Here is an 18074-nt window from a genome sequence, read left to right as displayed (position 1 = left end):
CTCTGATCATCTCCAGTGAATTATTTTAACCAACTATTGAGACTCCAGTAATAGCAAAGTATACGTGTTGGAAAAAAAGTCTAGACTTAGCATCTGGCACAGTATTAGACTTTTTATCTCCAACAATGCATCCTGTAGAAGAGTCTGACCCTCATCATTAAAACTGTTATTTACACTTTATAAACAAATCCTTTGTTTTCTCACTCACAGGTTTGCAAAGGGGCAACAAATAACCACAGGTTTTTTTAATGTTTCTGAATAATGTCTAAAGAATTAGACTCACATTCATCCCAGAAATCCCATAAAATGACACTGATTAAGTTCAATGCTTTGGGAGACGGTCTCTAGCAGCTTTCTATTTGACTCTGCTGACCCCTAGGGGTAAGACCATAGACTGCAGTTGCAATGTATGCAGTTGCAGCCCCATTTACCCCAACATTCCCAAAACAGGAATGTACACGCACACTGCATGTACAACACACACACACACTAATGTCAATAATCTGCATTGTAAACAATACACAAGGTGACACAACATCCGTCTGCTCTGTCAGTGAATTAACTTTACCCTCTGTATGAAATGTGTTATGCAAGAGTCTCTCACTCCCACACACACACACACACACACACACACACACACACACACACACACACACACACACACACACACACACAGAGAGGAAGTGTGAGCTTCGGCAGTATTCAAACAGAATGAAGGAGACTAACGTTTCTTATAGCAGACAACCGTACAACACTGGCACATCATGAAAGAAAGAATATTTTCTCTATATCAGCTCACAAATAAAAGACCATCTGGGGTTTAAAAGTGATCACAACCACTTGCTGATTGTATATGTATATACATACATAAACTATGTAAGGAGGAATTATGGTAAACATTATTCACATGAAAGTGGAATATTTCCATTTTTAATTTGATAACTTTATTAAACATGGCTTTTACATCTGAATATAGAGTGTAAACATTGTGTTGCTGTGACTACAAGCAGCTACAGAACTCACAGTGTACAGTGTATGATAGGGTTGTCAGTGTTACACTCAAGCTGTGACTCTTAGTGAAGGGATCATAAACCTACAAGTCTGTGCTATTGTCTTATGATCGTATTAGACTTTTTCTGCATGTGTGTGTGTTTCCTGGAGGAGTCCTCCTTCCTCTTCCTGCTGCCGTGGCTGCTCTGCTGCAGCCTGTAGGTTTTCTGAGCCTGGGCTCTCTCCTTCTCCAGGACCTCTGTGTCGTCCAGAATCTCCAGACCTGGGATCTGACTGATGACGTTCTGTCTGAAGAGGAACGAAATGAAGACAAATGAGAAACACCATTCACAGGACATTGTATGCAGGTTGACCTTATGTATATAGATGCAGTTGTGGGATGTAATGAAATACATTTACTACATTAAAGTACTACATCTTTCATGAATTTGAACTTTAATTAAGTCGATTTATTTTCTGGTAATTTTCAATTTGACTCCACTTCATATATCAGCAAATATCTGACTGTCTACACCACTACATTTTTGTACAATGCATTGCATTACATGTTTACGTTATTTTTTAAAATAGAGGCCACCACCAAGACTCAGTCGTGAAATAAACCCCGTTCATGACTGCATTTAAAAGAGATGTATGTCAGTGTGGACTAGCATTGTGTTAAACAATATACAGTAGACAGAGCAGAGAGTGGGCTGCACTTTACCTTTAATACTTTAAGTAGATTTACTTAGTTTTACTGAAGCCATAGTGCTTGTTCATTTTGGAAATTGTTGGGTTTCTCTGTTATATCAAGGTCTGGACCTTAATACGTAAAGTGCCTTGAGATAATGTACGTTGTGATTTGGCGCTATACAAATCAAATAGAATAGAATTGAATGAAGTACTGGACTGTATTAGACTGAAGAGATGTTTGTATTCTGCTCCCACATGTGTTGAAGAAACGATGAAACAGCTTCCAATAGTGTAGTGTGCTACAACACAGCAGCAGCCACAACAGCAGTAATGAAGTGGAATGAACTCAGCTCCAACAGTGTCAACACAAACTGAATTCATGAAAGAGCTTAAACACAAAAATAACATGTTCATTTTTACTGCTAGTGTGGTTGTTTTCATTACCATTAGTTGGCTCTGTAGACCAGATTATTACAATGGCTTGTGAATAATAATAATGAATGAGAACAATGCAAACTAAAGTGTGTTAATATACAGAACTAGTTAAAGGACTTAAGTGGAAATGGTTGGGTCAGTCCCCTTGGACCCTGGGGCCTCCACACCCCCCATATGGCTCATCTTTTTCCTTGTTTACTTTTTTAAGTTTTCATTTCCAACATGTAGAACTAAGGGCTGTCTCATCACCTCCAAACTGCCTGATTCTGGAGGTGAAATAATAAATCCTGTATTTAGGTGAAGATTTTGGGGACTGAAGCCTCCTGGTTTGTGTTTCTAGTTTGACCAATCACATTTACTCCCGGCTTCGTATGTTGGAGGTCACTAAAGTTAATGTTGAGTCGGTGTGTGCTTTTGCAAAAACGATGTTGGACACTGTAATTTTCTCTGGACCTCTTCCTAACACGACAAGTGATGACATGTTTCGCCGCATGTTGTCTTTTAACTGCTGGCTGTCGAGGTGGTGTCCTGTAAATGGTGTGGGCTTTGTAGACAATTGGCAAACTTTTTGGAGGAAACCTGGTCTTGTTAGGAGAGACGGCGTTCATCCCACTTGGGATGGAGCAGCTCTCTTTTCTAGGAATATTACTCAGTTTATAAACCCCAAATGACAACCCAGAGTTGGGACCAGGACGCAGAGCTGCAGTAATACACACTTCTCTGCGCTCCCTCTGGATCAGTCACACAACCACAACCCAATAGAGACTGTGTCTGTCCCCCGTCCCATTAAATTATTTAAATCAAACATGAACAGAGGGAGAATTCTACACAAAAAACTAATACAAATTAACACAACCTCTGCAACAACTCAACAAACAAGACTATTAAATGTGGACTTTTAAACATAAGATCACTATCATCGAAGGTTATTTCAGTAAATGAACTAGTCTCAGATCAAAAAGTTGATTTATTGTCCCTCACTGAGACCTGGCTGCATCCCCATGAATATGTCAGCCGAAATGAATCTACCCCCCCAGTCATGTAAATACACCGGTTCCCCTAGAGAGGTGGAGTTGCTGATATTTTTAAATCCAGTCTATCAATTAATCCTAAACCTAAACTAAGCTACAACTCATTTGAAAGTCTTGTTCTTAGTCTTCCACACCCATCCAAGAAATACCAACAGCCAATCATATTTGCTGTAGTTTACCGTGCTCCTGGGGCTTATTCTGAATTTTTAACAGAATTCCCGAAGTTTTTCATAAACCTAGTCCTAAAAACAGATAAAGTTATTATTGTCGGTGACTTTGATATTCATGTTGACAATAATAATGATAGCCTTAGTTTAGCATTTATTTCAGTACTAGACTCAATTGGTTTCAGTCAGTGTTGTTTCCACACACTTTACCTTGTACTATCATACGGTGTCAAAATTCAACATCTAATAGCACTTCCACATAATCCGATTCTATCAGACCATAATTTAGTAACCTTCGATTTCTTATTATCAGAATACATGCCACTAATAAAAGACTCCTTTTCTAGATGTCTACCTCTGTAAAGTCATTACGATTTACATTAGACTCAATAGACTCCTATAAAAATGTAACTTGTAAAACATAGTAAATTAGCTCCCTGGTGTAATTTCCAACACACATGAATTAAAACAAGCGTGAAGAAAACTAGAAAGGAAGTGGCGCTCCAACAATCGTGTTGAAAATCACCTAGCCTGGAAAGATAGTGTTAAAGTTTATAAGAAGGCCCTCCACAAAGCAAGTGCTGCCTATTACTCCACAGAAATAGAAGAAAATAAATCACCCTGATCAAAGATCACCCTTGATCAGCTGAGCAAAAATAATCTCATCTTCTAAACCCACAACTTGTATCTTAGATCCCATTCCCACAAAATTACGGAAAGAAATTCTGGCCCAACAGAGGACAGTTCAGGCTGTTCCTGCTGATTAACAGTAGCACTTGTATGTTGACATGTCCATAATTCTCACTACAGACCTGAAGTTCAACGTCTACCCAGCCATCAAGAGGAAAGTCTGTGCCATTGGCTGCAGAGATCTCCAAAGGCTGCTCCTAACCCGAAAGGAGGGATTCGAGTGGCTGGATTCAGACATTGGGGAGTGCTTTGTCTATCCATGCTCTCTCTACCATCGTCACTTGGGCCCCTGAGTCGAGCAACATTTCAAGAGGGACTCCATTGATAGCACATGAGACCACATTGCTTTCCTATGAGATGTGCTAGACGCTTTCTTGGTGGTGGTTGGGATGGTGTTGGCACTCCCCCACGGCCGGCTGTTTTAGAGTGGCTGGCTTGTGCTGGTGGATCCTCAGCTGTCACGGTCACTCGCTGCCCCTCTTCAGTGACCTCACCCCATTTCCCCATATCTTTCTCTGCAGACAGCCGATGGCCCAATGTCCAGCTTGGCCAAAAAAACACACTGAGGGCCGCTCACCTTGCTCTGCTGTATACAGTTGCTGCAATGCCCCTGGTCTCAGATGATGGGAGGTGAGGACGGGTTGCAGGTAGGTAGGGCCCGCAGGTGCCACACTGTCAGAAGGTTTTGCCATCTGGGTGAGATGTTTGGTCAGTGAGGACACTTGTGCAGTCAGTTCTCTAATAGCAGCATGGTTAGCCTGTAACTTAGTGTCAACGTTAGCTTGCTTGACTCACTACTGTCAAGCTGAGCTGGACTTACAGTCACTGGGCTCTCTTTGTCTTGCTGCTTAGCATTACTTAATTCCTGTTTTTGTCCCTGATGTGGGCGCGGAGAAACCGCTTTAACTCAACAGTTAAATCACTTTTGTTAGTTAACATATCTCTAAATGTAACAGGTTTTATGATCTTAATCACAGTGCGAATTACCTCTGACTCTGTAAAACCTTCTTCAATCAATCAAATTTATTTGTATTGCCCATATTCACAAATCACAATTTGTCTCATAGGGCTTTAACAAGGTGTGACATCCTCTGCCCTTAACTCTCCACAACAGTAAGGAAAAAACAACAAAAAAACCCTTTTAACAGGTTAAAAAGAACGTAGAAACCTCAGAGAGAGCCACATGTGAGGGACGGACAGAAGTGCAATAGATGCCACGTGTAATGGAGAACATCAGAAAGATAAGGGTGTTTACATCATTGATTAGAATAAACACTTTGTAGCATAATGGAAGGTAAATGAATTGATGGATTATTGTCAGTAATGGTAAAGTATCTGAGTAGATATATTGTATATCAAGTCTTGTTGTAATCATAGTCCACGGTCAGCAGCCACCACGATCATGATCCACCATCACGATCGGATGCCACCATAGTCCAAAATCATGATCCACCGCCGCCATCAGGATCCACCATCAGCTGCCACTATTATTATCACGGTCAGCCAGCACGATACAGGATCCACCATACAGGATCCGCCATTACGATCACGATCTCTTATACGCGATCGACCATCATAATCCTTGATGTGGCCGCAGCCGCGGCCCTGGATCTGCGGACGATAAGGCATAGGGGCTCTGGGGAAGAAGTCAAGTCTTGATGAGATATTCATTTCTTTGATGTGATAAGGAGGGAGAAGAGGAAGGAGAAGCTGGGAAGAGAAGATCCATGTGTCATGTGTCCCCCGACATTCTAGACCTAGAATGTCGCATAACTAAGAGCAGGTCCAAGACAAGCCTGTAACGGCTCTAAATCTAAGCTTTATCGTAAAGGAAGGTTTTAAACTTACAAATGGTGTCAGCCTCCCGAACTGAAAGTGGGAGATGATTCCACGGGAGAGGAGCTGGATAGTTGAAAGCTCTGGCTCCTACTCTACTTTTTGAGACTTTAGGGACGACAAGTAAGCCTGAATTCTGGGAGCGCAGTGCTCTAGTGGGGTGATACGGTACTATCAGCTCTTTAAGGTAAATGGTGCCATATTATTAAGGGCCTTGAAGGTGAGGAGGAGAATTTTAAATTCTATTCTAGATTTAACGGGAAGCCAGTGTAGTGAAGCTACTGGTCTCTTTTCCAGGTTCTTGTCAGGACACGTGCTGCAGCATTTTGGACAAGCTGCAGAGTCTTTAACGACTTACTGCTGGAGCCTGATAATAAGGAATTACAACAAACAAGTCTGGATGTAACAAAGGCCTGGACTAGTTTTTCTGCATCTTTTTGAGAGAGGACATGTCTGATTTTTGAGATGTTATGTAAGTGAGAGAAGGCGGTCCTAGAAATTAGTTTTAAAGGGGACATAGCATGCCCATTTTACCACAAGTTGATATGGTTCCTTGGGGTCTTAATGAAATGTCTGTAACATACTTTGGTCAAAATACCACAAGGATCATTTAAAACAGCACCCTTTTTACCCTGTCTAAAACAGCCCTCCACAGAGTGACCTGTTTTGAGTGCCTGTTCCTTTAAATGCTAATGAGCCAGCTCCCCCCTCCCCCCTCTCCCTTATATTTTAAACGATATAAATTACATATTTTATATGATATAAATTATCAAATATGCATCCCATACTTTGTATTCCCTTCTGTTGTCCTGGAGTTTTAATTTTCCCAATCACATAATTAAATGTCCCCTCTGCCCATCCACTACAAGCACACAAGCAGACAGACAGAGAGAGAAAGAGAGGGGTGGGGGCTATGAAGACCATCATTTACCCCGAACCCGACATTCAACGGGTACAACAACAAGCGGAGAAAGCAGAATCGCGGGCTGACCTTATATACACTCTATGGGGCTGACCAGCGGAGAGAAATGCACGTCCCGTGAACAGCCAGGTGGCTGCGCGCTTGAAGCAGAGCGCTTGCCTGCAGCGGCGCTTCCGCGTCCGGTGTTAACCCGGCGTAACTACTGTAACCCGGCGTACAGTAGTGCTGAACACTGCGGAAGTCTTCCACACAGCCAGCAGTGTGGAAGACTTCCGCAGTGTTACAGTAGTGCTGAACACTGCGGAAGTCTTCCACACTGTTGGCTGTGTGGCGCTGACACAAATTCCAGCTCACGCATGGGAGAGCGAGCAGTCACGCCCGAGCAACTGCTGCAGCCTCCCAGTCCCAACGATCCAGACAAATGCCACATGTGAGTGAATCGCGGGCTGACCAGCGGAGAAATGCTCGTCCCGTGTGAACAGGCGGCGTGCGTGGGAAGGCGGCGCTGCACTGCCTCGCAGCCTCGCTGCCTCCGGTGTAAACCCGGCGTAATGAGTGTGGGGGACGGGGGATGAGGTGGGGGTGGGCCAAGACCATGTAGGGAGACTTCCAGTGCCTTGTTACGACACAAAACCCAGGAAGCTCAATCGAGTCGCTCAAGCATGACGTTTCTGACTTAGAGGAACCATAACAAAACGCGCGAGTGTTTTTTTCCCAGAGTTTTTGGGTTGGTAGACATGCCAGATACCCACATTAACGTGTAGAAGCACTAACAAAGTGGAATTTGCATGATATGCACATAACGTCTACATCGAGTGAGTCTCCAAGTTTGTTTCTCCTGCAAAGATAGATCGCCATCTTTGCTTGACCCAAAACAAAGTTCAAGAGTTGACATTTTATCATATTTTTTCTGTTGTACTTGTAACCCAGGATGAACATTTGATTTGAGAAAACTTCATCAAACAAAGCAAACAAGTGAGTCAGAAACAGAAACAGTGAGGAGAGCCGACCACACTCCAGAAAACAATGAAAAACTGTCTCCCTCTGTGGACAGAAGGGATAACCGAAACAAACGCGTTGACAGCAACAGCTCCGTGTAGAACCCTCCACTGTAAGTCCCCCCCCCCTCTTTGTCAGCGGTGGTTTGTAGAGTGCTCTCCACTCCGGCCTCTGAGCCTCTGACAGGGCCAGATGAGCCCTCCATGGAGAGTCACTCCGGTCTTCCAGTCTGCTCTGGTTCAGAAGTTTAACTAATAAATAATACATAGTTTTACCCGTCATGGTGCTCAGTGTGCTACAAGAGGCATTTTTTATGTTTAACAAAAAACCTTCACATTTAAGGACAGGAACAATGTTTATATCAGGAAGAGGATCACTGGTGTCAGGCTGAATGAGTCCATCACAGTGAGCAGTGATCAACAGAAGTTCAGGGTGTGTTAGCTGCTGTTTCCAGCCTCTCAGCAGGAGGCTCACCACCCTGGCTGACCTGATCCCCAAACGTGAGGCCAGACCTGCAGCGTTGTCCAGGTGAGGGCCACACACCTCCACCACATGGCCCAGTGTGAGGACTTTGGCCTGGCACAGTTTTTGAGGTAGGCCTGGTTCTGCATCACACCGGAGCCGAGTCCCATGAACCACTGGCTCTTTGAGGAGCCAGAGCAGAGAGTCACAGTTCTGAAGTCTCTCTTTATGGAACATTCCCCACACTTTGAGCAGTCCTTTGTAAAAACCTGGAAGGTTGTCCAACTTACATCCATTTACATCCATTAGAAACAACGACTCAGCCAGGCCCAGCCCACCACACCGCTCTAGTATGGCATGGGCTACGGGTCTCCAGACCAGGTCGCCAGGTCCAGTCAGGAGTCTTTGGATGAACTGGAGCCTGAAAGCGGCCCCCCTGCTCGCCAAGTGGACAAGTCCATGTCCCCCCTCCTCCTTAGGCAGAAAGAGGACACTCTGTGGGACCCAGTGCAGACGGTCCCAGAAGAAGTCCACCATCACAGCCTGTATTCTGGCCAGCAGACGTGCTGGGGGGTCCACACATGCCAGTCGGTGCCATAGCATGGAGGAAACCAGGTTGTTGATGATAAGGATGCGGCCTTTAAAAGACATGTGTGGGCGAAGCCACTTCCATTTTGTGAGACGTCCTTCTACCTTCTCTAAAACATTGTCCCAATTTTTGCTCATGAAGGTTGCATCCCCAAGATAAATGCCCAGATATCTAAGACCTTCTTTATTCCAGGTCAACCCCCCCGGTAACACAAGTTCTCTGCTCAGCTCAGTTCCCATTGCTAAAGCTCCACTTTTTTCCCAGTTAAGTTTTGCCGATGATATTTTGCCGAACTGATCAACAGTTTCAACTAGTACATCGATTTCATTTTGTTCTTTAACAAGGACCATGACATCGTCAGCATAAGCAGATACTTTCAAAACTTGTGGACACCCTGGGAGATTTACACCTGACAGCTGTACCCTCAGTCTGTGCAGGAGCGGCTCTATGGCTAGAGAGTACAGCATGCCAGACAGGGAGCAGCCCTGTCTGATTCCCCTCTGAACTTTAAAAGGAGAGCTTAAACCACCATTAATCTTTAAAACACTCTCAATGTCACTGTACAATGTCCGGATCATGGCTATGAGACCAGGGCTGAACCCAAACACCTGCAGCGTCTGCCACAAGTATCTGTGTTCAACCCGGTCAAAAGCCTTTTCTTGATCTATAGAAATAAGACCAAGTTCACAGCCCAATGAACCAGAGAGGTCCAAAATATCACGAATCAGAGTAATGTTATCAGATATCAGCCTGCTGGGCACACAATAGGTCTGGTCTACATGAATGACATGCTCCATCACTTTTCTCAGCCTCGTGGCCAACACTTTGGACAAAAGTTTATAGTCAGTGCAGAGCAGAGCTACTGGTCGCCAGTTCTTTATCTCCTGCAAATCTCCTTTTTTGGGGAGAAGGGTGAGGACCGCTCTCCTACAGCTCAAGGGTAGCTGTCCTTTGTTAAAACTGTCTCTGAGGACCAACAGCAGATCTCCTCCAATCACAGGCCAGAAAACCTTGTAAAAATCCGCAGGAAGTCCGTTGATGCCTGGAGCCTTGCCGTTCTTTATCCTCTGCAGCGCAGCATGTAGTTCTTCAGCAGAGAGCTGTGTGTGTAGCTCTGCACTGACCTCTGCAGGAACCTTGGGTAGACCCTCAAAGAATGTCTGTGCCACCTCTGGTCTCTCTTGGAACTCCATCTTGAAAAGTTCCTCATAGAAACTGACAGCATATCTGCGAATCTCTGCAGACTCCTGCAGCAGCTGCCCTGTGTTGGACCGCAGGGAGTTCATGAGTCTTTTTTGTCCGTTCTTATGTTCGAGGCCAAAGAAGAAGTGAGAGGGAGCATCCATCTTGGCAACATGCTGGAACCGGGAGCGAACCAGAGCACCTTGAGCAGAAAAACCCAACAGGTCTGACAGAGCTGACTTTTTGTTTTTGAGAACTTTAATGTGTTCTCCGTCTCCGGGGGATTCTGCTTGATCTTGCAGATCCACTATTTCTCTCTCCAGAGCTTTCATAGACCTGGTCATGTCCCTTGTGGCACAGATGCTTAATTTGACCCTTTCCTATGTCCCACCACTGTTGTAATGAGGTGTAGTCAGATTTAGTTTTTGAATAATTGTTCCAAAACAAACTGAAAGCATTTTTGAAAACATTATCTGAAAGCAGGGCTACATTGAAATGCCAGTAACTACTGCTGCATTTTATATTTTTAATAGAAACTGAAACCTGAACAAGTGAATGGTCTGAAATGCCAACTGGGTGTATGGAGCAACTCTGAAGAGCATTTGCCTGATGTTTGAAGCAGTAAAATCTGTCCAGCCGAGCCATAGATAGAGTGTTGTCTCTAGTATGGACCCAAGTGTACTGACGCTGAGTGTGATGAAGGAGACTCCAGGTGTCACATAGATCATTTTATTCAATCAGTTTGACAAGACACCTCCTGGAGGCACCATGAGGTTCTGCATGGTTTCTGTCCAGAGTTGCATTAGCTGTGCAGTTAAAGTCACCACCCAGGAACATGTGCCCTTCACCACTACACAAGTAAACAACAGAGTTTAGAGTGTTTAGCAGAGTTACTCTTTCTGTGCCTACAGTCGGAGCATAAACATTAATGAAGGTTATTTTTACATTTTCAAACACAGCCTGTATTTTTAACAAGTGACCTTCTACAATTTCCTCTGTAGCAGAGGAAACAGGAAGAAAGTCTTTGGAAAATAAAATGGCCACTCCACCACTGTTGCTGCCCTTATGGCTGAAGAAAACCTCCCCATCCCACTCCTTCCTCCAGGCAGCTTCGCTCTCAGCTGTGCTGTGTGTTTCCTGGAGAAAGACAACATTTAGCTTCCTGATCCTACACAGGCTGAACAGAGCAGCTCTCTTCACATCTCCTCTGGCACCATTTATATTTAAAGAGCCCAGCTTTATGTCACACATGTTGAGGATAAGGTTGAATTTAAAACAAACGTAGAGGATCACACAGACGTAGGAGAACAGACTGGGTTTTAACCATCAAATGGCCATTTGGGCTCTGACTTTAGACATTAGTTTCCTGAGGCGGAAAACTTCCTGATCAGTGAAGGTCGCTTTGTCGGTACCTTCAATGTTTCTCATGAAAACTCTCACCGAGTTGAGGAACAGTTTTAAATCGGGGAAGAAATCCTCTACTCTAACCAGTCTTGTGCCCTTAGTGTTGTGTAAAAAAGTCCGGATTCTGGTGAAGGAGTAAAGACTCTCTTCATCCACCTGCAGGTTCTCCTGTGTGTTTATTAAACTGTCCTCTGCCTGAGAGGAAGAACACGGTGGGTTTATCTTTGATACTTTTTTTGCTTGTTCACTGTTTGTTTTGTTTTCTGGGCTTTTACATCTGGTTGACAGTTTGAGAAGATCTTCCTCAATCAAAAAATCGTCCTCATCAGTGAGCACTGACTCCGCCACTCTAGTGGCTGTGTGACTATCTCTCACCTCGTTCTCCTGCTGGTTGTCCTCACTGTTCTCCTCCTGTGAACCTTGTGTGTCGCTCTGTGGCTCCATCGGAACAGAGGCCTCAGCACCACCCGAGGCAGGCGGGGGGCCCCGGTGCGGAAGCAGCGGACCCACCACCGGCCGAGGCTGGCGGGGGGCCGGATGCGGGAGCAGCGGAGCCACCACTGGCCGAGGCAGGCGGGGGGCCCGATGCGGGAGCAGCGGAGCCACCACTGGCCGAGGCTGGCGGGGGCCCACCACTGCCGAGGCGCGGGGCCCGGTGCGGAGGTAGCCGACCGGCTCTCACCGGCTTTTTCTGGGCACAAGCGGATCAGATGTCCCTCTTTCCCACAGCCAAAACACTTCATTTTACCTGATGTAACATGCACCGTGTAATTAAATTCCTCAATTTTAAACCTGAAGGCCAAGTTTAATTCTTCCTCACTCTTTTTTTAGCACCATGAACACGTGTCTCCTGAAAGACACGACATGCTTGAGATGTGGAGATTTGCAGTAGATGGGGATCATTTTTATCGGGGACATTAACTGTCCATGTCTTGCCAGCTCTTTCTCTAAGAGCTCATTTTTTAGGAATGTGGGCACATTAGAGATAAGGACCTTTTTGACAGGATTAGCCAGGGACAACACAGGTGTGAAGGAACCCTGAATCACAACTCCACTCTCCAGTAGCTGGTTAGCTTTGTCTGTACTGTCTAAAAAACCACCACAGCGCTGTTCATTCGTGAGGCAGACTTCACGCTATCATAGCCAACAACCTCACCTACAGCCAGACTGACCTCTTCGACAGAGCAGTCCACAGCCGGACACAGTTTGATGCCGTGTCGGCATGTTAGTTTGTGGAGGCCGTAGCCTCCACCTGCAGCAGCCATGCTGCACAAACACACTGGCAGCTACCAACTAAACTGCTGCTACTGACACTATCACTCACACAGAAAAAAAAACACCTCTACTATAAGTAAAGAGGGAAAGAGCTAAGAAAAGGTAGAAAAATCAAGCAATCTGAACACACTTTCCAGGTCACTCACCACACTCACCACACTCACTCCCTGCATGCACGCTGACAGACAGAGAGAGAGAGAGAGAGAGAGAACTGCCCATCACGTGGAGTTCTATATACGTTAACTTTTAATGCAACTACAGCCTTTCTGAGGTTAACCCTAACCAGCAGCTCAAAGTAGCGGCTCCTCTGGCAGCTGAACAGCGTCTCTACCGCTCCACTTGCGCCATGTGCAGTGAGGAGTGGATATTAACCCGTAATAAACGGACCATAAGAGGCTAAATTATACCCCATTGGTTCTTGTACCGCTACATTTTAACGTTTTGGATGTACTTTTCATAACACTCTGCACCTCCCTTATACACACAGACGCAGATGCAGACACACACGGATCAGAGTCAGCTGACAGCATGGACAGAGGGAGCGGTGCAGCGGTGGAGTGAAGTGAACCAGGTGAAGGTAACTCTAAGATGACTGTCGAGTAGAGGAAAGGCCCGGATCTAGACTGCTCAGATTAGTTGCGCAATTAGAAATTTGGGGTGGGCACCTTTTCACACAGTGACTTTGGCTTGGTTAGTGTTTTGGTTTTCTGACAGCACCTGGAGGCAGCACCAAAAAAAACCAAAAACGTATTTACCCCTGGGGACTCATTTGAGTGTGTGTATGTATGTGTGTGTGAGTGTGCACTCCGCCTCGCTCCAGGAGGAGATGAGAGAAGAGATGGGACACAACTTGCTAAAATGTTGATGCTATTCTTATGTAAACAACAGGGTACATACTAGGTACGATACTAAGTCATAATAATGAGATACAGGATTTTTATTTTCTTCATCACATTGGCGGAAATGGGCTTCCATAGATTTTGACCCGACAACTGATGAACATCTTCTATGAAACTGCAGTTCATGTAAGAATTCTAATTTATATATTTGTTTGTAATTTTCTATTGTGTTGTTCAGCATTGTACTTAAAAAGTGTTTTGTATTTGGGTTGTTTAGGCCTCCGCCACTGAGGGTGCAGAGAGGGACATTGCACTCACAATCATGGGGATATACATTATCTGAAGAGATGGAGATGTGGAGCCAGAGGACGTGGGAATCGTGATTGAAGGCATCAAAGTCATGGACAACTTAGGAAGGGTGATAATGGGGTTCATCATGCTGTTTGGGCTCATTAATGCCCTTGATCTGAGCTTTCCAGACAACCTCAAGTACACTTTCGTGTTTATTCAGGAATGAATTTGAATTGGCACAAGCTCAATGCAAAGATACAGCAGCTGAAAATAAAATTGTTTGCATGAGCGGGAAACACAGCCGACAAAGTTCTGCGACCTCAGTGATGTTTTCCTGGGTCTGACATTTTTAATGACTGGATTTCCATGAGCTTGGAGAAGTATGTTCACATATGGAAATTCTGTCCACGTAACTTCCCCTTTCCATCTATGTGACTTTGTCTCTGCTCTACACCACTTTTGTACTGCTGCCTTGTCACCTTCATGACTCTCATCTCAGGCCAAATGGACATAAACACGATTTTACTGTAGTTTTCATTGGTTGTGAATGACCTCTTAATGCTGCCAGTCACTCTGTTACAGATTAGAAGCTACATTTAAATTACTGCTTTAATGAGTTATAATGAGTTAAAACCGGATTCTGTTGGTCTGTAAATGTTTTGATTTACAGACCAACAACTTTATTACCTTGTTGTTTTTGGGACTGGGGGATTGCTTGGCATTTATTTTTCGCATGAGAGTTAAACTGGTGAATGGCTATTTCTGAACAATTGTGATCAATATTGCTAGATGCATGGACCCAAGGGGAGACATTTCTTTGTAAATTGGCTTCTTTATGGCTGTATGGATGTCATGTTGAATATTAGGAGAACACTGTAGTTTTCTTGGCCTCTTAATGCTGCAAGTCACTCTGCTACAGAGCTGTTAAGATTACCATTTGTTTCCAGTGCACTTCAAAAGGTTTAGCATTAAACAAAAGTGTATTCAAGTAAAAGTTAATATTTTATGAGTATAAAAATATATGTTTTTGTATTGATGTTGAATTCAGGATTACTGTCAGGATTGTGTTGCTTTTATTTCCTGATCAGGTTGATTCTTGATATGTGTTGTATGTAAAACAAACAAAAAAGTTTTCAATGTTTGTTGGTTTTTACTATGCTAGTTTCTGAGCATTTTAAAATTAAATGCGTCTAAACGGGGATCAGATGAAAAGCAATATTACCTCATTAATTTCCAATTATATAATTTTGTGTTGGACTAACTAAAATCAATTTCACATCATCTATGTAGATATTTTACTTTAGCTGCCTTTAAAAAAGATAAGTTGGTGTTATGTAAATCAACTTAACTAATCAACTAGTTAATGTAATAATGTTATTTTAGCTTTATGTGAGAGAAATTACTTGGACTAATAAGAAGAAATTATATTGCAGGGGTTTTATTAAATTGAGTTGGAGCTACATATATTTATTGGATGGAAAACCTACCAACAATTGAATTGAGTTCACCCAATGAGTTATTTTTTTCAGTGTAGCCACTTACAGGAAGTATCTTTTACAATTAAAAATGTATTCATTGATTTCAGAGTATTTAATGAATTTTACTTTCACTTTTTCAGAAAGTGTAACTGAACAGTGGATTGGCTGGTGTACTGCAGGAGTCTGTCTCAGTCTCAGGATGGTTGGGGTCAGGGGGTAGTTCAGAGGAACATGTTGTTCTCCTCCATCCCGGTTCAGCACAGCTCTAACACAGCCTCAGAGTTTGAGACAAAAGAAGACACAGACAAAGGGAGTAAACAGTCCTGCAGATGCACTCGCGGATTTTACCACCAACAAATCTCTGATTCGCTTCTTGCTCACTGTGGATGTCTTGCAAACATAACACAGGTTTAAAACCAGGGCCGTGCAGAGGCCTTTAGAGGGGCAGGTGCTCAAATTTCAAAAGGGGCACATTGAAAAAGTCTCATATGCCGACATAACTTAAAGCTACAATTTGCTGTTGAGGGGGACTTCCTCTCTTTACGAGGCATGTTTGCATTGCAGAATGAAATATCATGAGAAAATATGATACACTGAAAACACACACACACACAGTGACATTTGTTTTTACTTTCCATAGCATTCTGATGTCAAAAACATTATTTATTCTACTAAAACTTTCTCTCCAGTGAGATATTGTGTTTATTGTGATTGTGATGTTGTAAATATTACTGTTGCTGCTGTTGAAATAATATTTTGTCATATTACAAATCCAATCCTGTTCTGAATTCATAATTTATTCTATTTCTGATGATAATTAAATAAATAAAAAACAAGTATTGATAATTGGGAGGATGAGAAAATCACAGTTCAAATCCATTCACTATAAGACTTATAATCTTTACACACACACACACACACACACACACACACACACACACACACACACACACACACACACACACAGGTAAGCCATCCGCAAACCTTGGAAAATCCCTGTAACTTCCTTTAAATCGGTGGACAGAAGTACAAAAGAAAGACGTAGAGAAACAAAATGGCCATCATAAGTGTTTTCCTCAGGCAGCAGCACAGTGGTTGGCAGATGTCGCCTAACGTTACTTGTACAGGCTGCACAGTGAACACAGCGATATAAACCACAACCATCCACACACATTTGGGCATCAAGGGCAAAGGGGCAGGTGCTCCAGCTGTCTTGTGGGCAACATGCAGCCTGGAGACCAGAGGTTCCTCACTGTGTTGTGAATAAAAGATCCAAGTACTTCTTCACAAAGCTAGTACCACTGTAAACTTGTGTTTTCTTTCTCTCCTCGTTCTTGAAGTGAAGCTGCAGGACTCCTCTGGACCTGAATGACCCTGCTGTGAAAGCAAACATTCTGAAATCAGCAAGTTTCTAAAATCCACCCTGAAACACATTCATAGACCCAGGACAGATATAATACAGAGTTTGATGACATCAAATAACCTGGAGGAGAGAGTGAATACAAAGAACTCCTGCCAGGAAGGATTTACAATGAAAAGCAGCCTGAAAAAGAGAGTTAACATGTTGACTCCTCTGAATTATTTTCGGATGTCGAATAATTCTTCCAGGCATTGCTGCTGTAGAGCTGCTGTTTTTGGTTGAGATCAGGAAACACACAACATGCTGGGGCTGAGTTGGTGCTCGGGCCTAGAAGGACTGGATCTGAGACATGTGGTGCAAATTGTGTCTCCATGAACACATCCATGTTGTAAAGATGAACACTGGATACCTGAAGGCAGGCTTCAATATCCAGTGGGGTGACAGCCTGAGGATATGGAATTGGTTAATGAGTTAATTAAATTGTATTCGTTTAGCACCAAATCATGAAATAGATTTTCTCAAGGCACTTTACATAGTAAAGTTGAGACCTTGTAAAATTATAGAGAAACCCAACAGTTCCCACAACGAGCAGCACTGACGACTGTGGAGAGAAAAAAAAGAGAGAGAGAGAGAGAGAGAGAGAGAGAGAGAGAGAGAGAGAGAGAGACCAGGAACTATTATCAGACTGGTTGTTATAATGAAATTAATGCATCGATGATAGCAGTATAATAATAATAATACTCATCATCATCATTTCTTTTTCTTCTCTTTTCATCCTTATTTTCATCTGATCTACATATTGGATGGAATTAGAGGTGATCACAACATTAATAGATAAACATTCCAAACATCCCTGTCACAGAGGAATCATTTTATCCACGGTGTGAGCAAGACAAACAGACATTCATTCACTCACCACCTGAACAGGGGTGGAGGCAGAGACCAGTCTTGGTCAGATACGATCAGAACTATCTGCATAGTGAGAGGCCTCCAGAGATAAATGAGAACAATGTTGTTGTTTGCATCTTTGCCTTTTTGCATAAAGAATTCCACACAACACTGACTATTGTCAGTAGAAGAGGAGGAGCGTGTGTTACATTTCCCTAAAGCTGCACTAGAACTAGTTCAGTTTGGTGTTAGTGGTGAACACTGGCACAGACAGTCCACAGAGCAGCATCAGGATGGAAGGGATCTTCATTGGTGTCTTGTGTCTCTCAGGTCAGTGAATTTCACTGTTTGTATGATGTCTAACAGGAAATCTGAATATAGAGATTAATTTGAGTCCTCATACATAACAAAAATAACTGGTTTCATCCTCAGGGTGCCTCACCTTCTCCACATGCCTCCTCCATCAGTACCACTTTGTGTCTGATGCAATGAATTGGACTGAAGCTCAGAGCTACTGCAGAGAGACGTACACAGACCTGGCCA

At 43.5% G+C, this 18074-nt stretch overlaps 1 long non-coding RNA gene across 1 annotated transcript; it reads left to right on the top strand.

The window, feature by feature from the left end:
- Window positions 1-10069: 10069 nt before the first annotated feature.
- Window positions 10070-13840, top strand: LOC124851369. Its single transcript, XR_007032424.1, has 3 exons — window positions 10070-10220; window positions 13653-13700; window positions 13792-13840. It is a non-coding gene; the product is annotated as an uncharacterized LOC124851369 (long non-coding RNA).
- The last annotated feature ends 4234 nt before the right edge of the window (window positions 13841-18074 follow it).

This window comes from Hippoglossus stenolepis, chromosome 23 (genome assembly GCF_022539355.2).
Source record: "Hippoglossus stenolepis isolate QCI-W04-F060 chromosome 23, HSTE1.2, whole genome shotgun sequence".
Taxonomy (NCBI): domain Eukaryota; kingdom Metazoa; phylum Chordata; class Actinopteri; order Pleuronectiformes; family Pleuronectidae; genus Hippoglossus; species Hippoglossus stenolepis.
Note: the sequence above shows the minus strand (reverse complement) of the source record. Positions and strands in the feature narration are given on the sequence as shown.